Here is a 24,680-nt window from a genome sequence, read left to right as displayed (position 1 = left end):
TTCCGGGAGGGGCGATCGGCGGTCGATGCTATCGACCGTGTCAAGTCCCTCTCGGACAATGCCGTGGCAAGGGGCGGGGTGTGCTTGGCGGTGTCCATTGACATCGTCAATGCGTTCAACACCCTGCCCTGGTCCGCCATTAGGGGGGCCCTCGTCGATCACCAGGTGCCTCCCTATCTGAGGCGGGTGATCGGGGCCTACCTGCGGGATAGGTGGGTCGAATACCCGGGCCGGTACGGGATGATACGGAGGGAAGTGGACCGCGGGGTCCCGCAGGGGTCCGTTTTAGGACCGCTCCTGTGGGACCTGGGTTACAACGCGGTCCTGGAGAAGGCCTCCCTGCCCGACGGTGCCACCCTCGTCTGCTACGCGGACGACACGTTGGTGGTCGCCGTCGGGAGTACCTTCGAGAGGACCATCCGACGAGCAGAGGTTGCGGTGGCAGCCGTCGTCGCGAGGATCCGCGATCTGGGGCTGAAAATAGCCCCGGAGAAGGCCGAGGCTGTCTGGTTTCACGGACGGCCTCGGTCTCGGCCACCGGCCAGATCGTGGATCCGGGTTGGAGAAGCCTGCGTAGAGGTGAAGTCCGAGTTGAATTATCTCGGACTGATCCTCGACAGCCGCTGGAGCTTCGATGCACATCTCGACCGTCTCGTCCCCCGAGTCGAAAAGGCGGCGGCCTCTTTGGGCCGCCTGCTGCCCAACCTCGGGGGACCGGGAGATTTGGTGCGCCGCCTATACCTGGGCGTGGTGCGGTCTATGGCCTTATACGGTGCCCCAATATGGGCGCCGTACGTGATGACCAGCCGGCGCAACACGCTGTTGTTGCGCCGGCTGCAGAGGCGGATGGCCATCCGCCTCATAAGAGGTTACCGCACCACGTCTACCGTGGCGGCGCTTGCTCTGGCGGGAGAACTTCCCTTCGAGCTTCAGGCGGCGGTGCGCGCCTATGTTTATGGGCGCACAAGCATCGCCAGCCGTGCTCGAGGGGCCCCGCCGGAGCGAGAGACGGTCGAGGGCTTCGAGCTCCAGGCCCGGAGACTAGCGCTCGCCAGATGGCGTGCCGAGCTTTGCTCCCACGCCGGCGAGCGCGTCCCCGGGGCTCTCCTGCCGCACTTCACCTCGTGGCGGGAGAGACGGCATGGCAGGCTCTCCTACCGAGCGACGCAGGTGTTCACCGGGCATGGCTGCTTCGGTGTCTACCTGTGTCGCATCGGGCGGGAAGCGACGACGGTGTGCCACCATTGTGGCGCGGAGAAAGACTCGGCGCAGCACACGCTGGAGGAATGTCCCGCCTTTTCAGCGCTGCGCCGAGTCCTAAAACGAGAAGTCGGCCACGACCTCGCACTCTCCAGCCTAGTTGGGGCCATGCTGGAGGGCCCGGGGAAGTGGGCGGCAGCAATCTCTTTCTGCGAGGAGGTTATGTCGCGGAAGGAGGCTGCCGAGCGGGATCGGGAGCTTACAGATCCCGCCCGACGTGCCCGGGGACGGCGTGCGCGCCCACGCCGAGAAACCCCGGGCAGCTGAGAGTAGGCGGGCGGCGGGTGTACCAGAATATGCTGGTTTCATTGCCCGCCGCCCGCCAACAGAGGATGACGTCCACTGTTGGGAGTGGGGGATGACGAGTCGCCTGAGGGAGGCGAGGGTTAACTGTGATCCTCCTCCAATATACTCGTCGTCCCCCCGGCGGCCGCTGTGATCAGGGCGGGGGCCCTGGTCACCTATCGCGCGGTCGTCGTGTCGGGGCGGTGCGGGGTGCGACCCCTCTCGCCGCCGAATTTAAATGGATTTCAGGGGGGAGGATTTATCTCCCCCCGGGACGCGGCCGGCCATCGTTACCATCTTGATGGCCGGCCAGGCGAGGGGGAGCCGCGGTAGTGTTCTTCAAGAGTTCCCGTGGCTCCCCCGTTGAATCGCCAGCGATCGGTCCTGCGTCCTCAGGTCGCCGTGGAGGTTTTAGTGGGTCAATCCCCACACTACCCTCGTCCCGCTCCCCCGGGCGGGACGGGGGTGTCTGGCGAGCAGATTTCCTCCACGTAAAAATAAAAAAAAAAAAAAAAAGGTTATGTCAAGGCCCCCCCCCGAGTCCGCTACCTTGTCGTGGTGGGGGGGCTTCGTGCCCTAATGATCCTCAAGGCTGTGCCGGCGGGGAATTTATTCCCTGGCAGGTTCTACCATGCCGGAGTAGCTTGAGGTGAGGGGCCAACTAAAGTCGGACACATACCGTAAACCTGTGGTCATGTTTTACAGGAACGGGGGTCTTGCCTTAACCGGCCGGGCCGCGAGGATGACAACCTCTCTAAAAAATCCCTAGCCCCAAGCAGTGTTGCGCGGTGATGAGGGTGTAGCTGGAGTAAGCGCCAGCTATGGTTGGTGGGTGCACCAATCGTTAGCGGACAACCCCGGGGTACCTGGCGACCCCCCGGGCGTATTAGCCTTCCCCGGGTATGGCGGCTCTACCCGGGGTGACCTCCTTTCCGACCACACTCGTGGGATTAAGTATGGAGTCTACTTTTTCACAAACAACCGGGGAGGGGGGAAACGAGCGTGAGGTGGAGGTGCGCGGGCCTATCGTGCGCCTCAAAAGATGCACAGAGCCGGTGTCGCGGAGGCATTCGGCGACACGCGGCAAAAAGAGGACCGCAGCGGGCCTTGTTGAGTGCGATGAGGGGGAGGAGTCAGATTTCTCTGTCTCCTCCCACCACTCATCGCAGAGTGTCCCGGGCTCGTCGTCAGCGAGGAAGAGAGGACGGCCGCCGACGACCGGCGAATATGTTGGCCTCGCAGAGGCCAAACTTAGGCTGGCCGAGGCTTCGCAGCTGGAGGCCGAGGCAAGGGAGGTGGCGGCGATATTCGACCCGGGAACCCCCGTGCCGAGACCATCGCGGTCGAGCGTCCCGCTCCCGGACGAGACGGATATCGCGGAAAATTTCCGCAACCGTCCGACGCGGGATGTCGCGGCCGCTATATTGGAGAGCCTGGATGAGGTGGCCAGGATCTCCGGCGTTTCGAAGGGGCTGAAGGGCAACTTGGCCCGCGCCCTGAGGGTGGCCGCTTTAAACGGCAGGGTGGGGGTGTCCGAGCTTGCGGTTAGGTCAGCAACCGACGCCACGCGTGTCCTGGAGGCCGAGAATGCCGTCCTCAGGGGGCAAATGACGGAGCTGCAGGCGGAGGTGGCCCGGCTCCGGCAGGTGGTGGAGGCGAGAACGGCTGCTGCTGCAATGCCTCCGCCGCCACGCCCGGGAGAGGGCTCAGTATCGCCGCCGATCGTCGGCGCCCGGGATTGCCATCGCTCCGGGCAAGAAAAGTCCTCGCCACCACCTGCGGCTGCGCCCGCAGACTTTCTGGCGCAAATAGGCGCCCTGATAGACGCCAAATTGGCGTCATTCAGGAGGGAGCTCGCGCCGCGAACGGACTCGGCCCTGCGATCGGTGGCCCCTGGGCCGTCCGTCCCCACACAGTCTTCGGACAGGGTGGGGCGGAGGGCGAAGAAGAAAAAGAAAGGTGGGAAGTCTGGGGCGGCTATAGCGGCCCAGACGGAGCCCGCTCGACCGCGAGCAGAATCGGCGCTACCCTCTGCCGCGCCACCACCCCAGGAGGCGTGGTCCCAGGTGGTTGGCCGGAAGGCCAAAAAGGCGGCTGCCAAGGCCACTGCGGCCGCGAATAAAAAAGGACGGGTGGTCCCGGCGGCCCCCAGGAAGACACCCCTGCCTCCTCGACCGCCACGCACAGCAGCGGTTACCATAACGGTTCCGTCTGGCGTGGACATTACTTACGCGCAGGCGATGGCCACTGCCAGGTCCAAGGTGGACCTGGCAGAAATTGGCATCGCCTCGCTGAGGCCGCGAAGGGCGGTGACTGGGGGGTTAATTTTGGAAGTCCCTGGCACCGATGGGGCCGCCAAGGCCACCGTCCTCGCCACAAAAGTGGCGGAAGCGCTGGCAGGCACCGGCGTAAAGGTCGCGCGTCCGGTCAAAAAAGCTGACCTTAGGGTGCGCGGCCTGGTCGATTCGACCACGCCGGCGGAGGTCGCTGCGGCTGTTGCCCGCGTGGGCGGGTGCAGCGAGGGGGACATCAATACCGGCGAAATCCGGTCTTCCCCCTCGGGATTGGGCACCCTCTGGGTCCGATGTCCTGCCGCGGCCGCTCGCAAGGTTGCTGTCGCGGGCCGGATAACCGTCGGCTGGACCCAGGCAGCCGTGGAGGCCCTGAGTGTCCGGCCTCTGCAGTGTTACCGTTGCCTTGATGTTGGCCACACCAGTCAGCGGTGCACTTCTGCCGAGGATAGGTCCGACTGCTGCTATAGATGCGGCAGTCGGGACCATAAGGTGGCAGCCTGTACGGCCACGCCCAATTGTCCGCTTTGTGCGGGCGCGGGCAGGCCTTCTGGTCACCGCCTCGGCGGCCGGGCGTGTCCTGTCAGTGCGAGGCGAGGCAAGGTAGGCGGCCAAAGGTCGTCTGCCAGATTCAATAAAAAAGGGAAGGAAACCACGATGGCCAAGGCAGCGACCACCGTGGCCAGCAACGAAAAGGCGGCACCGCCTGATGCTACCGCCGCACCCGCGGGGGCGAATAGGGCCACTAATGTCCCTGACGCCACCGCATCCGCGGCCGTGACGGCGATGGACACGGCTGTGTAATGGGGCCCCCGGGCCCGATAATACAAGTGAACCTCAACTGCTCGGCCAGAGCGCAGGATCTCCTGTCTCAATGCCTGGCCGAGCGGGGTGCCGGGTTGGCAGTCGTGGCGGAGCCGCACAGGGTCCCCAAACATCCACACTGGATGGGGGACTCGATTGGCTCCGCCGCGATTATTTGGGCTGGGAGGTCGGGGTCCCCGCCGTGCTCGCTTATCGAGCGCGGCCTGGGATACGTGGCCGTTGATTGGGGCGGCACCGCGGTTGTGGCGATATACGCACCTCCAAGGTGGTCCCTCGAAGAGTTTGAGCAGTATCTGCACGGGGTAGGGAGATGCGTCTCTCGCTGCCATCCCCGTCCGGTGCTGGTCCTGGGGGACTTCAATGCCAAGGCCACGGCTTGGGGTTCCCCCGTGTCTGACTCGAGGGGCAGGGAGGTGCTGGATTGGGCGGCGGGACTGGAGCTCCGTCTCCTGAACACGGGCTCGGTCCATACGTGCGTGCGGCACAACGGGGGGTCCATCGTTGACCTTTCGTGGGCAACGCCCCCGGCCGCGCGCCGTATTACGGGGTGGAGGGTGGCGGAAGGGGTCGAGACGTTGTCTGACCACAGATACATAGTTCTCGACCTCTCCGCCGCCCCACCATCGACACCCCGTCGTCGCCCCGCCGATGAAGGTTCGCCTCAGCCGCGGTGGGCGCTGAAGCGCCTCGACCAGGACGCTCTGATGGCGGCAGCCCACGTCGTGGCCTGGCCAGCAACACCGGCCGGGCCAGTCGACGGGAATGGGGAGGCCCGTTGGTTCCGGGGCGCAATGACGTCGGTTTGCGACGTCGCCATGCCACGGGCCAGGGTCTTCCCGAGGAAGGCGGTGTACTGGTGGTCGCGCGAAATAGCGGAATTACGCACCGAGTGCGTCCGCGCGCGACGCCAGTACGCTCGCGCCCGTCGACGACGACGTACGGACGACGTGCTGGCTGCCCAGCTGTATGGGGGATATCGGGAGAAGGTGGTCGCCCTGCAGCTGGCCATCAGGCGAGCGAAGGACCAAGCCTGGCGCGATCTCCTCGGCTCTCTGAACCGAGATCCGTGGGGGCGCCCATACAAGATGGCATTGGGACGATTACGTCCCTGGGCGCCCCCCGTGACGGAGAGCCTGGATCCGGGGCTGCTCGGGCGGGTCGTGGACGCTTTATTCCCCGTTAGCGGGGAGGCGTCCCGGCCCGTCCCTGAGCCAGAGGAACATGAGTGGTCTCCGGATCTTGAGGTCGCGCCGGAGGAGATGTCCGGGGTCGTCAAATGGCTCCGGGGCAAGAATACCGCCCCGGGGCCGGACGGTATCCCCGGCCGGGTCTGGTTGCTCGCCACGAGCGTCCTGGGGGAGAGGCTGAGGAGCCTCTACTCTGGGCTCCTGAGGTCGGGGACGTTCCCCGACCTATGGAGAGAAAGTCGGATGGTCCTCTTGAGGAAGGATGGGAGGCCGGGGGATTCTCCCTCCGCGTACCGGCCCATTTGTCTCCTGGATGAGGCGGGCAAGATCTTCGAGAAGATCATTGTTGCCCGCCTCTCCAGACACCTGTCCCGCGACGGCCCAGATCTGGCGGACTGCCAGTTTGGCTTCCGGGAGGGGCGATCGACGGTCGACGCTATCGACCGTCTCAAGTCCCTCTCGGACAATGCCGTGGCAAGGGGCGGGGTGTGCTTGGCGGTGTCCATTGACATCGTCAATGCGTTCAACACCCTGCCCTGGTCCGCCATTAGGGAGGCCCTTGTTGATCACCAGGTGCCTCCCTATCTGAGGCGGGTGATCGGGGCCTACCTGCGGGACGGGTGGATCGAATACCCGGGCCGGTACGGGATGATACGGAGGGAAGTGGACCGCGGGGTCCCGCAGGGGTCCGTTTTAGGACCACTCCTGTGGGACCTGGGTTACAACGCGGTCCTGGAGAAGGCCTCCCTGCCCGACGGTGCCACCCTCGTCTGCTACGCGGACGACACGTTGGTGGTCGCCGTCGGGAGTACCTTCGAAAGGACCATCCGACGTGCAGAGGTTGCGGTGGCGGCCGTCGTCGCGAGGATCCGCGATCTGGGGCTGAAAATAGCCCCGGAGAAGGCCGAGGCTGTCTGGTTCCACGGACGGCCTCGGTCTCGGCCACCGGCCAGATCGTGGATCCGGGTTGGAGAAGCCTGCGTAGAGGTGAAGTCCGAGTTGAAATATCTCGGACTGATCCTCGACAGCCGCTGGAGCTTCGATGCGCATCTCGACCGTCTCGTCCCCCGAGTCGAAAAGGCGGCGGCCTCTTTGGGCCGCCTGCTGCCCAACCTCGGGGGACCGGGAGATTTGGTGCGCCGCCTATACCTGGGCGTGGTGCGGTCTATGGCCTTATACGGTGCCCCAATATGGGCGCCGTACGTGATGACCAGCCGGCGCAACACGCTGTTGTTGCGCCGGCTGCAGAGGCGGATGGCCATCCGCCTCATAAGAGGTTACCGCACCACGTCTACCGTGGCGGCGCTTGCTCTGGCGGGAGAACTTCCCTTCGAGCTTCAGGCGGCGGTGCGCGCCTATGTTTATGGGCGCACAAGCATCGCCAGCCGTGCTCGAGGGGCCCCGCCGGAGCGAGAGACGGTCGAGGGCTTCGAGCTCCAGGCCCGGAGACTAGCGCTCGCCAGATGGCGTGCCGAGCTTTGCTCACACGCCGGCGAGCGCGTCCCCGGGGCTCTCCTGCCGCACTTCACCTCGTGGCGGGAGAGACGGCATGGCAGGCTCTCCTACCGAGCGACGCAGGTGTTCACCGGGCATGGCTGCTTCGGTGTCTACCTGTGTCGCATCGGGCGGGAAGCGACGACGGTGTGCCACCATTGTGGCGCGGAGGAAGACTCGGCGCAGCACACGCTGGAGGAATGTCCCGCCTTTACAGCGCTGCGCCGAGTCCTAAAACGAGAAGTCGGCCACGACCTCGCACTCTCCAGCCTAGTTGGGGCCATGCTGGAGGGCCCGGGGAAGTGGGCGGCAGCAATCTCTTTCTGCGGGGAGGTTATGTCGCGGAAGGAGGCTGCCGAGCGGGATCGGGAGCTTACAGATCCCGCCCGACGTGCCCGGGGACGGCGTGCGCGCCCACGCCAAGAAACCCCGGGCAGCTGAGAGTAGGCGGGCGGCGGGTGTACCAGAATATGCTGGTTTCATTGCCCGCCGCCCGCCAACAGACGTCCACTGTTGTGAGTGGGGGATGACGAGTCGCCTGAAGGAGGCGAAGGTTAACTGTGATCCTCCTCCAATATACTCGTCGTCCCCCCGGCGGCCGCTGTGATCAGGGCGGGGGCCCTGGTCACCTATCGCGCGGTCGCCGTGTCGGGGCGGTGCGGGGTGCGACCCCTCGGGCCGCCAAATTTAAATGGATTTAGGGGGGAGGATTATATCTCCCCCGGGACGCGGCCGGCTATCCTTACCATCCTGATGGCCGGCCAGGCGAGGGGGAGCCGCGGTAGTGTTCTTCAAGAGTTCCCGTGGCTCCCCCGTTGAATCGCCAGCGATCGGTCCTGCGTCCTCTGGTCGCCGTGGAGGTTTTAGTGGGTCGATCCCCACACTACCCTCGTCCCGCTCCCCCGGGCGGGGCGGGGGTGTCTGGCGAGCAGATTTCCTCCACGTAAAATAAAAAAAAAAAAAAAAAAAAAAAAAAAAAAAAAAAAAAAAAAAAAAAAAAAAAAAGGTTATGTCAAGGTTCCCCCCCGTGTCCGCTACCTTGTCGTGGTGGGGGGGGCTTCGTGCCCTAATGATCCTCAGGGCTGTGCCGGCGGGGAATTTATTCCCTGGCAGGTTCTACCATGCCGGAGTGGCTTGAGGTGAGGGGCCAACTAAAGTCGGACACATACCGTAAACCTGTGGTCATGTTTTACAGGAACGGGGGTCTTGCCTTAACCGGCCGGGCCGCGAGGATGACAACCTCTCTAAAAAATCCCTAGCCCCAAGCAGTGTTGCGCGGTGATGAGGGTGTAGCTGGAGTAAGCGCCAGCTATGGTTGGTGGGTGCACCAATCTTTAGCGGACAACCCCGGGGTACCTGGCGACCCCCGGGTGTATTAGCCTTCCCCGGGTATGGCGGCTCTGCCCGGGGTGACCTTTCTTTCCGACCACACTCGTGGGACCAATTATGGATTCTTTTAAACAAATAACCGGGGAGGGGGGAAACGAGCGTGAGGTGGAGGTGCGCGGTCCTATCGTGCGCCTCAAAAGATGTACAGAGCCGGTGTCGCGGAGGCATTCGGCAACACGCGGCAAAAAGAGGACCGCAGCGGGCCTTGGTGAGTGCGATGAGGGGGAGGAGTCAGATTTCTCTGTCTCCTCAAACCACTCATCGCAGAGTGTCCCGGGCTCGTCGTCAGCGAGGAAGAGAGGACGGCCGCCGACGACCGGCGAATATGTTGGCCTCGCAGAGGCCAAACTTAGGCTGGCAGAGGCTTCGCAGCTGGAGGCCGAGGCAAGGGAGGTGGCGGCGATATTCGACCCGGGTGCCCCCGTGCCGAGACCATCGCGGTCGAGCGTCCCGCTCCCGGACGAGACGGATATCGCGGAAAATTTCCGCAACCGTCCGACGCGGGATGTCGCGGCCGCTATATTGGAGAGCCTGGATGAGGTGGCCAGGATCTCCGGTGTGTCAAAGGGGCTGAAGGGCAACTTGGCCCGAGCCCTGAGGGTGGCCGCCTTAAACGGCAGGGTAGGGGTGTCCGAGCTGGCAGTGAGATCGGCTACCGACGCCACGCGTGTCCTGGAGGCCGAAAATGCCGTCCTCAGGGGGCAAATGACGGAGCTGCAGGCGGAGGTGGCCCGGCTCCGGCAGGTGGTGGAGACGAGAACGGCTGCTGCCGCAATGCCTCCGCCGCCACGCCCGGGAAAGGGCTCAGTATCGCTACCGATCGTCGGCGCTCGGGATTGCCATCGCTCCGGGCAAGAAAAGTCCTCGCCACCACCTGCGGCTGCGCCCGCAGATTTTCTGGCGCAAATAGGCGCCCTGATAGACGCCAAATTGGCGTCATTCAGGAAGGAGCTCGCGCCGCGAACGGACTCGGCCCTACGATCGGTGGCCCCTGGGCCGTCCGTCCCCTCACAGTCTTCGGACAGGGTGGGGCGGAGGGCGAAGAAGAAGAAGAAAGGTGGGAAAGCTGGGTCGGCTGTAGCGGCCCAGACGAAGCCCGCTCGACCGCCAGCAGAATTGGCCCCAACCTCCGCCGCGCCTCCACCCCAGGAGGCGTGGTCTCAGGTGGTTGGCCGGAAGGCCAAAAAGGCGGCTGCCAAGGCCACTGCGGCCGCGAATAAAAGAGGACGGGTGGTCCCGGTGGCCCCCAGGAAGACACCCCTGCCTCCACGTCCGCCACGCACAGCAGCGGTTACCATAACGGTTCCGACTGGCGTGGAGATGACCTACGCGCAGGCGATGGCCACTGCCAGGTCCAAGGTGGACCTGGCAGAAATTGGCATCGCCTCGCTGAGGCCGCGAAGGGCGGTGACTGGGGGGTTAATTTTGGAGGTCCCTGGTACCGATGGGGCCGCCAAGGCCACCGTCCTCGCCACAAAAGTGGCGGAAGCACTGGCAGGCACCGGCGTAAAGGTCGCGCGTCCGGTCAAAAAAGCTGACCTTAGGGTGCGCGGCCTGGTCGATTCGACCACGCCGGCGGAGGTCGCAGCGGCTGTTGCCCGCGTGGGCGGGTGCAGCGAGGAGGACATCAATACCGGCGAAATCCGGTCTTCCCCCTCGGGATTGGGCACCCTCTGGGTCCGATGTCCTGCCGCGGCCGCTCGCAGGGTTGCTGTCGCGGGCCGGATAACCGTCGGCTGGACCCATGCAGCCGTGGAGGCCCTGAGTGCCCGGCCTCTGCAGTGTTACCGTTGCCTTGATGTTGGCCACACCAGTCAGCGGTGCACTTCTGCCGAGGATAGGTCCGACTGCTGCTATAGATGCGGCAGACGGGACCATAAGGTGGCAGCCTGTACGGCCACGCCCAATTGTCCGCTTTGTGCGGGCGCGGGCAGGCCTTCTGGTCACCGCCTCGGCGGCCGGGCGTGTCCTGTCAGTGCGAGGCGAGGCAAGGTAGGCGGCCAAAGGTCGTCTGCCAGATTCAATAAAAAAGGGAAGGAAACCACGATGGCCAAGGCAGCGACCACCGTGGCCAGCAACGAAAAGGCGGCACCGCCTGATGCTACCGCCGCACCCGCGGGGGCGAATGGGGCCACTAAAGTCCCTGACGCCACCGCATCCGCGGCCGTGACGGCGATGGACACGGCTGTGTAATGGGGCCCCCGGGCCCGATAATACAAGTTAACCTCAACTGCTCGGCCAGAGCGCAGGATCTCCTGTTTCAATGCCTGGCCGAGCGGGGTGCCGGGTTGGCAGTCGTGGCGGAGCCGCACAGGATCCCCAAACATCCACACTGGATGGGGGACTCGATTGGCTCCGCCGCGATTATTTGGGCTGGGAGGCCGGGGTCCCCGCCGTGCTCGCTTATCGAGCGCGGCCTGGGATACGTGGCCGTCGATTGGGGCGGCACCGCGGTTGTGGCGATATACGCACCTCCAAGGTGGTCCCTCGAAGAGTTTGAGCAGTATCTGGACGGGGTAGGGAGATGCGTCTCCCGCTGCCATCCCCGTCCGGTGCTGGTCCTGGGGGACTTTAATGCCAAGGCCACGGCTTGGGGTTCCCCCGGGACTGATTCGAGGGGCCGGGAGGTGCTGGATTGGGCGGCGGGACTGGAGCTCCGTCTCCTGAACACGGGCTCGGTCCATACGTGCGTGCGGCATAACGGGGGGTCCATCGTTGACCTTTCGTGGGCAACGCCCCAGGCCGCGCGCCGTATTACGGGGTGGAGGGTGGCGGAAGGGGTCGAGACGTTGTCTGACCACAGATACATAGTTCTCGACCTCTCCGCCGCCCCACCACCGACACTCCGTCGTCGCCCCGCCGATGAAGGTTCGCCTCGACCGCGGTGGGCGCTGAAGCGCCTCGACCAGGACGCTCTGATGGCGGCGGCCCGCGTCGTGGCCTGGCCAGCAACACCGGCCGGGCCAGTCGACGGGAATGGGGAGGCCCATTGGTTCCGTGGCGCAATGACGTCCATTTGCGACGTAGCCATGCCCCGGGCCAGGGTCTTCCCGAGGAAGGCGGTGTACTGGTGGTCGCGCGCGATAGCGGAGTTACGCACCGAGTGCGTCCGCGCGCGACGCCGGTACGCTCGCGCCCGTCGACGACGACGTACGGACGACGTTCTGGCTGCCCAGCTGTATGGGCGATATCGGGAGAAGGTGGTCGCCCTGCAGCTGGCCATCAGGCGAGCGAAGGACCAGGCCTGGCGCGATCTCCTCGGCTCTCTAAACCGAGATCCGTGGGGACGCCCATACAAGATGGCATTGGGACGATTGCGTCCCTGGGCGCCCCCCGTGACGGAGAGCCTGGATCCGGGGCTGCTCGGGCGGGTCGTGGACGCTTTATTCCCCGTTAGCGGGGAGGCGTCCCGGCCTGTCCCTGAGCCAGAGGAACATGAGTGGTCCCCGGATATTGAGGTCGCGCCGGAGGAGATGGCCGGGGTCGTCAAATGGCTCCGGGGCAAGAATACCGCCCCGGGGCCGGACGGTATCCCCGGCCGGGTCTGGCTGCTCGCCGCGAGCGTCCTGGGCGAGAGGCTGAGGAGCCTCTACTCTGGGCTCCTGAGGTCGGGGACGTTCCCCGACCTATGGAGTGAAAGTCGGATGGTCCTCTTGAGGAAGGATGGGAGGCCGGGGGATTCTCCCTCCGCGTACCGGCCCATTTGTCTCCTGGATGAGGCGGGCAAGATCTTCGAGAAGATCATTGTTGCCCGCCTCTCCAGACACCTGTCCCGCGACGGCCCAGATCTGGCGGACTGCCAGTTTGGCTTCCGGGAGGGGCGATCGACGGTCGACGCAATCGACCGTCTCAAGTCCCTCTCGGACAATGCCGTGGCAAGGGGCGGGGTGTGCTTGGCGGTGTCCATTGACATCGTCAATGCGTTCAACACCCTGCCCTGGTCCGCCATTAGGGAGGCCCTCGTCGATCACCAGGTGCCTCCCTATCTGAGGCGGGTGATCGGGGCCTACCTGCGGGACAGGTGGGTTGAATACCCGGGCCGGTGCGGGATGATACGGAGGGAAGTGGACCGCGGGGTCCCGCAGGGGTCCGTTTTAGGACCGCTCCTGTGGGACCTAGGTTACAACGCGGTCCTGGAAAAGGCCTCCCTGCCCGACGGTGCCACCCTCGTCTGCTACGCGGACGACACGTTGGTGGTCGCCGTCGGGAGTACCTTCGAGAGGACCATCCGTCGAGCAGAGGTTGCGGTGGCAGCCGTCGTCGCGAGGATCCGCGATCTGGGGCTGAAAATAGCCCCGGAGAAGGCCGGGGCTGTCTGGTTTCACGGACGGCCTCGGTCTCGGCCACCGGCCAGATCGTGGATCCGGGTTGGAGAAGCCTGCGTCGAGGTGAAGTCCGAGTTGAAATATCTCGGACTGATCCTCGACAGCCACTGGTGCTTCGATGCGCATCTCGACCGTCTCGTCCCCCGAGTCGAAAAGGCGGCGGCCTCTTTGGGCCGCCTGCTGCCCAACCTCGGGGGACCGGGAGATTTGGTGCGCCGCCTATACCTGGGCGTGGTGCGGTCTATGGCCTTATACGGTGCCCCAATATGGGCGCCGTACGTGATGACCAGCCGGCGCAACACGCTATTGTTGCGCCGGCTGCAGAGGCGGATGGCCATCCGCCTCATAAGAGGTTACCGCACCGCGTCTACCGTGGCGGCGCTTGCTCTGGCGGGAGAACTTCCCTTCGAGCTTCAGGCGGCGGTGCGCGCCTATGTTTATGGGCGCACAAGCATCGCCAGCCGTGCTCGAGGGGCCCCGCCGGAGCGAGAGACGGTCGAGGGCTTCGAGCTCCAGGCCCGGCGACTAGCGCTCGCCAGATGGCGTGCCGAGCTTTGCTCCCACGCCGGCGAGCGCGTCCCCGGGGCTCTCCTGCCGCACTTCACCTCGTGGCGGGAGAGACGGCATGGCAGGCTCTCCTACCGAGCGACGCAGGTGTTCACCGGGCATGGCTGCTTCGGTGTCTACCTGTGTCGCATCGGGCGGGAAGCGACGACGGTGTGCCACCATTGTGGCGCGGAGGAAGACTCGGCGCAGCACACGCTGGAGGAATGTCCCGCCTTTTCAGCGCTGCGCCGAGTCCTAAAACGAGAAGTCGGCCACGACCTCGCACTCTCCAGCCTAGTTGGGGCCATGCTGGAGGACCCGGGGAAGTGGGCGGCAGCAATCTCTTTCTGCGAGGAGGTTATGTCGCGGAAGGAGGCTGCCGAGCGGGATCGGGAGCTTACAGATCCCGCCCGACGTGCCCGGGGACGGCGTGCGCGCCCACGCCGAGAAACCCCGGGCAGCTGAGAGTAGGCGGGCGGCGGGTGTACCAGAACATGCTGGTTTCATTGCCCGCCGCCCGCCAACAGAGGAGGACGTCCACTGTTGGGTGTGGGGGATGACGAGCCTGAAGGAGGCGAGGACTAATTGTAATCCTCCTCCAATATACTCGTCGTCCCCCCGGCGGCCGCTGTGATCAGGGCGGGGGCCCTGGTCACCTATCGCGCGGTCGCCGTGTCGGGGCGGTGCGGGGTGCGACCCCTCGCGCCGCCGAATTTAAATGGATTTTAGGGGGGAGGATTTATCTCCCCCCGGGACGCGGCCGGCCATCGTTACCATCTTGATGGCCGGCCAGGCGAGGGGGAGCCGCGGTAGTGTTCTTCAAGAGTTCCCGTGGCTCCCCCGTAGAATCGCCAGCGATCGGTCCTGCGTCCTCAGGTCGCCGTGGAGGTTTTAGTGGGTCAATCCCCACACTACCCTCGTCCCGCTCCCCCGGGCGGGGCGGGGGTGTCTGGCGAGCAGATTTCCTCCACGTAAAATAAAAAAAAAAAAAAAAAAAAAAAAAAAAAAGGTTATGTCAAGGTTTCGGGGACGTTCCCCGACCTATGGAGAGAAAGTCGGATGGTCCTCTTGAGGAAGGATGGGAGGCCGGGGGATTCTCCCTCCGCGTACCGGCCCATTTGTCTCCTGGATGAGGCGGGCAAGATCTTCGAGAAGATCATTGTTGCCCGCCTCTCCAGACACCTGTCCCGCGACGGCCCAGATCTGGCGGACTGCCAGTTTGGCTTCCGGGAGGGGCGATCGACGGTCGACGCAATCGACCGTCTCAAGTCCCTCTCGGACAATGCCGTGGCAAGGGGCGGGGTGTGCTTGGCGGTGTCCATTGACATCGTCAATGCGTTCAACACCCTGCCCTGGTCCGCCATTAGGGAGGCCCTCGTCGATCACCAGGTGCCTCCCTATCTGAGGCGAGTGATTGGGGCGTACCTGCGGGACAGGTGGGTCGAATACCCGGGCCGGTACGGGATGATACGGAGGGAAGTGGACCGCGGGGTCCCGCAGGGGTCCGTTTTAGGACCGCTCCTGTGGGACCTGGGTTACAACGCGGTCCTGGAGAAGGCCTCCCTGCCCGACGGTGCCACCCTCGTCTGCTACGCGGACGACACGTTGGTGGTCGCCGTCGGGAGTACCTTCGAGAGGACCATCCGACGAGCAGAGGTTGCGGTGGCAGCCGTCGTCGCGAGGATCCGCGATCTGGGGCTGAAAATAGCCCCGGAGAAGGCCGAGGCTGTCTGGTTCCAGGGACGGCCTCGGTCTCGGCCACCGGCCAGATCGTGGATCCGGGTTGGAGAAGCCTGCGTAGAGGTGAAGTCCGAGTTGAAATATCTCGGACTGATCCTCGACAGCCGCTGGAGCTTCGATGCGCATCTCGATCGTCTCGTCCCCCGAGTCGAAAAGGCGGCGGCCTCTTTGGGCCGCCTGCTGCCCAACCTCGGGGGACCGGGAGATTTGGTGCGCCGCCTATACCTGGGCGTGGTGCGGTCTATGGCCTTATACGGTGCCCCAATATGGGCGCCGTACGTGATGACCAACCGGCGCAACACGCTGTTGTTGCGCCGGCTGCAGAGGCGGATGGCCATCCGCCTCATAAGAGGTTACCGCACCGCGTCTACCGTGGCGGCGCTTGCTCTGGCGGGAGAACTTCCCTTCGAGCTTCAGGCGGCGGTGCGCGCCTATGTTTATAGGCGCACAAGCATCGCCAGCCGTGCTCGAGGGGCCCCGCCGGAGCGAGAGACGGTCGAGGGCTTCGAGCTCCAGGCCCGGAGACTAGCGCTCGCCAGATGGCGTGCCGAGCTTTGCTCCCACGCCGGCGAGCGCGTCCCCGGGGCTCTCCTGCCGCACTTCACCTCGTGGCGGGAGAGACGGCATGGCAGGCTCTCCTACCGAGCGACGCAGGTGTTCACCGGGCATGGCTGCTTCGGTGTCTACCTGTGTCGCATCGGGCGGGAAGCGACGACGGTGTGCCACCACTGTGGCGCGGAGGAAGACTCGGCGCAGCACACGCTGGAGGAATGTCCCGCCTTTTCAGCGCTGCGCCGAGTCCTAAAACGGGAAGTCGGTCACGACCTCGCACTCTCCAGCCTAGTTGGGGCCATGCTGGAGAGCCCGGGGAAGTGGGCGGCAGCAATCTCTTTCTGCGAGGATGTTATGTCGCGGAAGGAGGCTGCCGAGCGGGATCGGGAGCTTACAGATCCCGCCCGACGTGCCCGGGGACGGCGTGCGCGCCCACGCCGAGAAACTCCGGGCAGCTGAGAGTAGGCGGGCGGCGGGTGTACCAGAACATGCTGGTTTCATTGCCCGCCGCCCGCCAACAGAGGAGGACCTCCACTGTTGGGAGTGGGGGATGACGAGTCGCCTGAAGGAGGCGAGGGTTGACTGTGATCCTCCTCCAATATACTCGTCGTCCCCCCGGCGTCCGCTGTGATCAGGGCGGGGGCCCTGGTCACCTATCGCGCGGTCGCCGTGTCGGGGCGGTGCGGGGTGCGACCCTTCGCGCCGCCGAATCTAAATGGATTTAGGGGGGAGGATTATATCTCCCCCGGGACGCGGCCGGCCATCGTTACCATCCTGATGGCCGGCCAGGCGAGGGGGAGCCGCGGTAGTGTTCTTCAAGAGTTCCCGTGGCTCCCCCGTTGAATCGCCAGCGATCGGTCCTGCGTCCTCAGGTCGCCGTGGAGGTTTTAGTGGGTCAATCCCCACACTACCCTCGTCCCGCTCCCCCGGGCGGGGCGGGGGTGTCTGGCGAGCAGATTTCCTCCACGTAAAATAAAAAAAAAAAAAAAAAAAAAAAAAAAAAGGTTATGTCAAGGTCCCCCCCGTGTCCGCTACCTTGTCGTGGTGGGGGGGCTTCGTGCCCTAATGATCCTCAAGGCTGTGCCGGCGGGGAATTTATTCCCTGGCAGGTTCTACCATGCCGGAGTGGCTTGAGGTGAGGGGCCAACTAAAGTCGGACACATACCGTAAACCTGTGGTCATGTTTTACAGGAACGGGGGTCTTGCCTTAACCGGCCGGGCCGCGAGGATGACAACCTCTCTAAAAAATCCCTAGCCCCAAACAGTGTTGCGCGGTGATGAGGGTGTAGCTGGAGTAAGCGCCAGCTATGGTTGGTGGGTGCACCAATCTTTAGCGGACAACCCCGGGGTACCTGGCGACCCCCGGGTGTATTAGCCTTCCCCGGGTATGGCGGCTCTGCCCGGGGTGACCTTCTTTCCGACCACACTCGTGGGACCAATTATGGATTCTTTTTCACATACAACCGGGGAGGGGGGAAACGAGCGTGAGGTGGAGGTGCGCGGGCCTATCGTGCGCCTCAAGAGATGTACGGAGCCGGTGTCGCGGAGGCATTCGGCAACACGCGGCAAGAAGAGGACCGCAGCGGGCCTTGCTGAGTGCGATGAGGGGGAGGAGTCAGATTTCTCAGTCTCCTCCCACCACTCATCGCAGAGTGTCCCGGGCTCGTCGTCAGCGAGGAAGAGAGGACGGCCGCCGACGACCGGCGAATATGTTGGCCTCGCAGTGGCCAAACTTAGGCTGGCCGAGGCTTCGCAGCTGGAGGCCGAGGCAAGGGAGGTGGCGGCGATATTCGACCCGGGAGCCCCCGTGCCGAGACCATCGCGGTCGAGCGTCCCGCTCCCGGACGAGACGGATATAGCGGAAAATTTCCGCAACCGTCCGACGCGGGATGTCGCGGCCGCTATATTGGAGAGCCTGGATGAGGTGGCCAGGATCTCCGGCGTGTCAAAGGGGCTGAAGGGCAATTTGGCCCGCGCCCTGAGGGTGGCCGCCTTAAACGGCAGGGTAGGGGTGTCGGAGCTGGCAGTGAGGTCAGCTACCGACGCCACGCGTGTCCTGGAGGCCGAAAATGCCGTCCTCAGGGGGCAAATGACGGAGCTGCAGGCGGAGGTGGCCCGGCTCCGGCGGGTGGTGGAGGCGAGAACGGCTGCTGCCGCAATGCCTCCGCCACGGCGCCCGGGAGAGGGCTCAGTATCGCCGCCGATCGTCGGCGCCCGGGATTGCCATCGCTCCGGGCAAGAAAAGTCCTCGCCACCACCTGCGGCTGCGCCCGCAGATTTTCTGGCGCAAATTGGCGCCCTGATAGACGCCAAATTGGCGTCATTCAGGAAGGAGCTCGCGCCACGTACGGACTCGGCCCTACGATCGGTGGCCCCTGGGCCGTCCGTCCCCTCACAGTCTTCGGACAGGGTGGGGCGGAGGGCGAAGAAGAAAAAGAAAGGTGAGAAAGCTGTGGCGACTAAAGCGGCCCAGACGGAGCCCGCTCGACCGCGAGCAGAATTGGCCCCACCCTCCGCCGCGCCTCCACCCCAGGAGGCGTGGTCCCAGGTGGTTGGCCGGAAGGCCAAAAAGGCGGCTGCCAAGGCCGCTGCGGCCGCGAATAAAAAAGGACGGGTGGTCCCGGCGGCCCCCAGGAAGACACCCCTGCCTCCTCGACCGCCACGCACAGCAGCGGTTACCATAACGGTTCCGTCTGGAGTGGACATTACTTACGCGCAGGCGATGGCCACTGCCAGGACCAAGGTGGACCTGGCAGAAATTGGCATCGCCTCGCTGAGGCCGCGAAGGGCGGTGACTGGGGGGTTAATTTTGGAGGTCCCTGGCACCGATGGGGCCACCAAGGCCACCGTCCTCGCCACAAAAGTGGCGGAAGCGCTGGCAGGCACCGGCGTAAAGGTCGCGCGTCCGGTCAAAAAAGCTGACCTTAGGGTGCGCGGCCTGGTCGATTCGACTACGCCGGCGGAGGTCGCTGCGGCTGTTGCCCGCGTGGGCGGGTGCAGCGAGGGGGACATCAATACCGGCGAAATCCGGTCTTCCCCCTCGGGATTGGGCACCCTCTGGGTCCGATGTCCTGCCGCGGCTGCTCGCAAGGTTGCTGTCGCGGGCCGAATAACTGTCGGCTGGACCCAGGCAGCCGTGGAGGCCCTGAGTGCCCGGCCGCTGCAGTGTTACCGTTGCCTTGGTGTTGGTCACACCAGTCAGCGGTGCACTTCGGCCGAGGATAGGTCCGACTGCTGCTATAGATGCGGCAGTCGGGACCATAAGGTGGCAGCCTGTACGGCCACGCCCAATTGTCCCCTTTGTGCGGGCGCGGGCAAGCCGCCTGGTCACCGCCTCGGCAGCCGGGCATGTCCTGCTAGTGCGGGGCGAGGCAAGGGAGGCGGCCAAAGCCCGTCTGCCAGATTTAATAAAAAGAGGAAGGAAACCACGATGGCCAAGGCAGCGACCACCGTGGCCAGCAAGGAAAAGGCGGCACCGTCTGATGCTACCGCCGCACCCGCGGGGGCGAATGGGGCCACTAAAGTCCCAGACGCCACCGCACCCGCGGCCGTGACGGCGATGGACACGGCTGTGTAATGGGGCCCCCGGGCCCGATAATACAAGTTAACCTCAACTGCTCGGCCAGAGCGCAGGATCTCCTGTTTCAATGCCTGGCCGAGCGGGGTGCCGGGTTGGCAGTCGTGGCGGAGCCGCACAGGGTCCCCAAACATCCACACTGGATGGGGGACTCGATTGGCTCCGCCGCGATTATTTGGGCTGGGAGGTCGGGGTCCCCGCCGTGCTCGCTTATCGAGCGCGGCCTGGGATACGTGGCCGTTGATTGGGGCGGCACCGCGGTTGTGGCGGTATACGCACCTCCAAGGTGGTCCCTCGAAGAGTTTGAGCAGTATCTGGACGGGGTAGGGAGATGCGTCTCCCGCTGCCATCCCCGTCCGGTGCTGGTCCTGGGGGACTTCAATGCCAAGGCCACGGCTTGGGGTTCCCCCGGGACTGACTCGAGGGGCCGGGAGGTGCTGGATTGGGCGGCGGGACTGGAGCTCCGTCTCCTGAACACGGGCTCGGTCCATACGTGCGTGCGGCATAACGGGGGGTCCATCGTTGACCTTTCGTGGGCAACGCCCCAGGCCGCGCGCCGTATTACGGGGTGGAGGGTGGCGGAAGGGGTGGAGACGTTGTCTGACCACAAATACATAGTCCTCGACCTCTCCGCCGCCCCACCATCGACCACCCGTCGTCGCCCCGCCGATGAAGGTTCGCCTCAGCCGCGGTGGGCGCTGAAGCGCCTCGACCAGGACGCTCTGATGGCGGCAGCCCACGTCGTGGCCTGGCCAGCAACACCGGCCGGGCCAGTCGACGGGAATGGGGAGGCCCATTGGTTCCGGGGCGCAATGACGTCGATTTGCGACGTCGCCATGCCCCGGGCCAGGGTCTTCCCGAGGAAGGCGGTGTACTGGTGGTCGCGCGAAATAGCGGAATTACGCACCGAGTGCGTCCACGCGCGACGCCAGTGCGCTCGCGCCCGTCGACGACGACGTACGGACGACGTGCTGGCTGCCCAGCTGTACGGGCGATATCGGGAGAAGGTGGTCGCCCTGCAGCTGGCCATCAGGCGAGCGAAGGACCAGGCCTGGCGCGATCTCCTCGGCTCTCTGAACCGAGATCCATGGGGGCGCCCATACAAGATGTCATTGGGACGATTGCGTCCCTGGGCGCCCCCCGTGACGGAGAGCCTGGATCCGGGGCTGCTCGGGCGGGTCGTGGACGCTTTATTCCCCGTTAGCGGGGAGGCGTCCCGGCCCGTCCCTGAGCCAGAGGAACATGAGTGGTCCCCGGATCTTGAGGTCGCGCCGGAGGAGATGGCCGGGGTCGTCAAATGGCTCCGGGGCAAGAATACCGCCCCGGGGCCGGACGGTATCCCCGGCCGGGTCTGGTTGCTCGCCACGAGCGTCCTGGAGGAGAGGCTGAGGAGCCTCTACTCTGGGCTTCTGAGCTCGGGGACGTTCCCCGACATATGGAGAGAAAGTCGGATGGTCCTCTTGAGGAAGGATGGGAGGCCGGAGGATTCACCCTCCGCGTACCGGCCCATTTGTCTCCTGGATGAGGCGGGCAAGATCTTCGAGAAGATCATTGTTGCCCGCCTCTCCAGACACCTGTCCCGCGACGGCCCCGATCTGGCGGACTGCCAGTTTGGCTTCCGGGAGGGGCGATCGACGGTCGACGCTATCGACCGTCTCAAGTCCCTCTCGGACAATGCCGTGGCAAGGGGCGGGGTGTGCTTGGCGGTGTCCATTGACATCGTCAATGCGTTCAACACCCTGCCCTGGTCCGCCATCAGGGAGGCCCTCGTCGATCACCAGGTGCCTCCCTATCTGAGGCGGGTGATCGGGGCCTACCTGCGGGACAGGTGGGTTGAATACCCGGGCCGGTACGGGATGATACGGAGGGAAGTGGACCGCGGGGTCCCGCAGGGGTCCGTTTTAGGACCGCTCCTGTGGGACCTGGGTTACAACGCGGTCCTGGAAAGGGCCTCCCTGCCCGACGGTGCCACCCTCGTCTGCTACGCGGACGACACGTTGGTGGTCGCCGTCGGGAGTACCTTCGAGAGGACCATCCGACGAGCAGAGGTTGCGGTGGCAGCCGTCGTCGCGAGGATCCGCGATCTGGGGCTGAAAATAGCCCCCGAGAAGGCCGAGGCTGTCTGGTTTCACGGACGGCCTCGGTCTCGGCCACCGGCCAGATCGTGGATCCGGGTTGGAGAAGCCTGCGTCGAGGTGAAGTCCGAGTTGAAATATCTCGGACTGATCCTCGACAGCCGCTGGAGCTTCGATGTGCATCTCGACCGTCTCGTCCCCCGAGTCGAAAAGGCGGCGGCCTCTTTGGGCCGCCTGCTGCCCAACCTCGGGGGACCGGGAGATTTGGTGCGCCGCCTATACCTGGGCGTGGTGCGGTCTATGGCCTTATACGGTGCCCCAATATGGGCGCCGTACGTGATGACCAGCCGGCGCAACACGCTGTTGTTGCGCCGGCTGCAGAGGCGGATGGCCATCCGCCTCATAAGAGGTTACCGCACCACGTCAACCGTGGCGGCGCTTGCTCTGGCGGGAGAACTTCCCTTCGAGCTTCAGGCGGCGGTGCGCGCCTATGTTTATAGGCGCACAAGCATCGCCAGCCGTGCTCGAGGGGCCCCGCCGGAGCGAGAGACGGTCGAGGGCTTCGAGCTCCAGGCCCGGCGACTAGCGCTCGCCAGATGGCGTGCCGAGCTTTGCTCCCACGCCGGCGAGCGCGTCCCCGGGGCTCTCCTGCCGCACTTCACCTCGTGGCGGGAGAGACGGCATGGCAGGCTCTCCTACCGAGCGACGCAGGTGTTCACCGGGCATGGCTGCTTCGGTGTCTACCTGTGTCGCATCGGGCGGGAAGCGACGACGGTGTGCCACCATTGTGGCGCGGAGGAAGACTCGGCGCAGCACACGCTGGGGGAATGTCCCGCCTTTTCAGCGCTGCGCCGAGTCCTAAAACGAGAAGTCGGCCACAACCTCGCACTCTCCAGCCTAGTTGGGGCCATGCTGGAGGGCCCGGGGAAGTGGGCGGCAGCAATATCTTTCTGCGAGGAGGTTATGTCGCGGAAGGAGGCTGCCGAGCGGGATCGGGAGCTTACAGATCCCGCCCGACGTGCCCTGGGAAGGCGTGCGCGCCCACGCCGAGGAACCCCGGGCAGCTGAGAGTAGGCGGGCGGCGGGTGTACCAGTACATGCTGGTTTCATTGCCCGCCGCCCGCCAACAGAGGAGGACCTCCCCTGTCGTGAGTGGGGGATGACGAGTCGCCTGAGGGAGGCGGGTGTTGACTGTGAACCTCCTCCAATATACTCGTCATCCCCCCGGCGGCCGCTGTGATCGGGGCGGGGGCCCTGGTCACGTATCGCGCGGTCGCCGTGTCGGGGCGGTGCGGGGTGCGACCCCCTCGCGCCGCCGAATTTAAATAGATTTTAGGGGGGAGGATTTATCTCCCCCCGGGACGCGGCCGGCCATCGTTACCATCTTGATGGCCGGCCAGGCGAGGGGGAGCCGCGGTAGTGTTCTTCAAGAGTTCCCGTGGCTCCCCCGTTGAATCGCCAGCGATCGGTCCTGCGTCCTCAGGTCGCCGTGGAGGTTTTAGTGGGTCAATCCCCACACTACCCTCGTCCCGCTCCCCCGGGCGGGGCGGGGGTGTCTGGCGAGCAGATTTCCTCCACGTAAAATAAAAAAAAAAAAAAAAAAAGGTTATGTCAAGGTTGGGCCCCCGGGCCCGATAATACAAGTTAACCTCAACTGCTCGGCCAGAGCGCAGGATCTCCTGTTTCAATGCCTGGCCGAGCGGGGTGCCGGGTTGGCAGTCGTGGCGGAGCCGCACAGGGTCCCCAAACATCCACACTGGATGGGGGACTCGATTGGCTCCGCCGCGATTATTTGGGCTGGGAGGCCGGGGTCCCCGCCGTGCTCGCTTATCGAGCGCGGCCTGGGATGCGTGGCCGTCGATTGGGGCGGCACCGCGGTTGTGGCGATATACGCACCTCCAAGGTGGTCCCTCGAAGAGTTTGAGCAGTATCTGCACGGGGTAGGGAGATGCGTCTCTCGCTGCCATCCCCGTCCGGTGCTGGTCCTGGGGGACTTCAATGCCAAGGCCACGGCTTGGGGTTCCCCCGTGTCTGACTCGAGGGGCAGGGAGGTGCTGGATTGGGCGGCGGGACTGGAGCTCCGTCTCCTGAACACGGGCTCGGTCCATACGTGCGTGCGGCACAACGGGGGGTCCATCGTTGACCTTTCGTGGGCAACGCCCCCGGCCGCGCGCCGTATTACGGGGTGGAGGGTGGCGGAAGGGGTCGAGACGTTGTCTGACCACAGATACATAGTTCTCGACCTCTCCGCCGCCCCACCATCGACACCCCGTCGTCGCCCCGCCGATGAAGGTTCGCCTCAGCCGCGGTGGGCGCTGAAGCGCCTCGACCAGGACGCTCTGATGGCGGCAGCCCACGTCGTGGCCTGGCCAGCAACACCGGCCGGGCCAGTCGACGGGAATGGGGAGGCCCATTGGTTCCGGGGCGCAATGACGTCCATTTGCGACGTAGCCATGCCCCGGGCCAGGGTCTTCCCGAGGAAGGCGGTGTACTGGTGGTCGCGCGCGATAGCGGAGTTACGCACCGAGTGCGTCCGCGCGCGGCGCCAGTGCGCTCGCGCCCGTCGACGACGACGTACGGACGACGTTCTGGCTGCCCAGCTGTACGGGCGATATCGGGAGAAGGTGGTCGCCCTGCAGCTGGCCATCAGGCGAGCGAAGGACCAGGCCTGGCGCGATCTCCTCGGCTCTCTAAACCGAGATCCGTGGGGGCGCCCATACAAGATGGCATTGGGACGATTGCGTCCCTGGGCGCCCCCCGTGACGGAGAGCCTGGATCCGGGGCTGCTCGGGCGGGTCGTGGACGCTTTATTCCCCGTTAGCGGGGAGGCGTCCCGGCCTGTCCCTGAGCCAGAGGAACATGAGTGGTCCCCGGATCTTGAGGTCGCGCCGGAGGAGATGGCCGGGGTCGTCAAATGGCTCCGGGGCAAGAATACCGCCCCGGGGCCGGACGGTATCCCCGGCCGGGTCTGGCTGCTCGCCGCGAGCGTCCTGGGCGAGAGGCTGAGGAGCCTCTACTCTGGGCTCCTGAGGTCGGGGACGTTCCCCGACCTATGGAGAGAAAGTCGGATGGTCCTCTTGAGGAAGGATGGGAGGCCGGGGGATTCTCCCTCCGCGTACCGGCCCATTTGTCTC

The sequence above is a fragment of the Megalopta genalis genome, chromosome 11 (genome assembly GCF_051020955.1).
Source record: "Megalopta genalis isolate 19385.01 chromosome 11, iyMegGena1_principal, whole genome shotgun sequence".
NCBI lineage: Eukaryota > Metazoa > Arthropoda > Insecta > Hymenoptera > Halictidae > Megalopta > Megalopta genalis.
Note: the sequence above shows the minus strand (reverse complement) of the source record.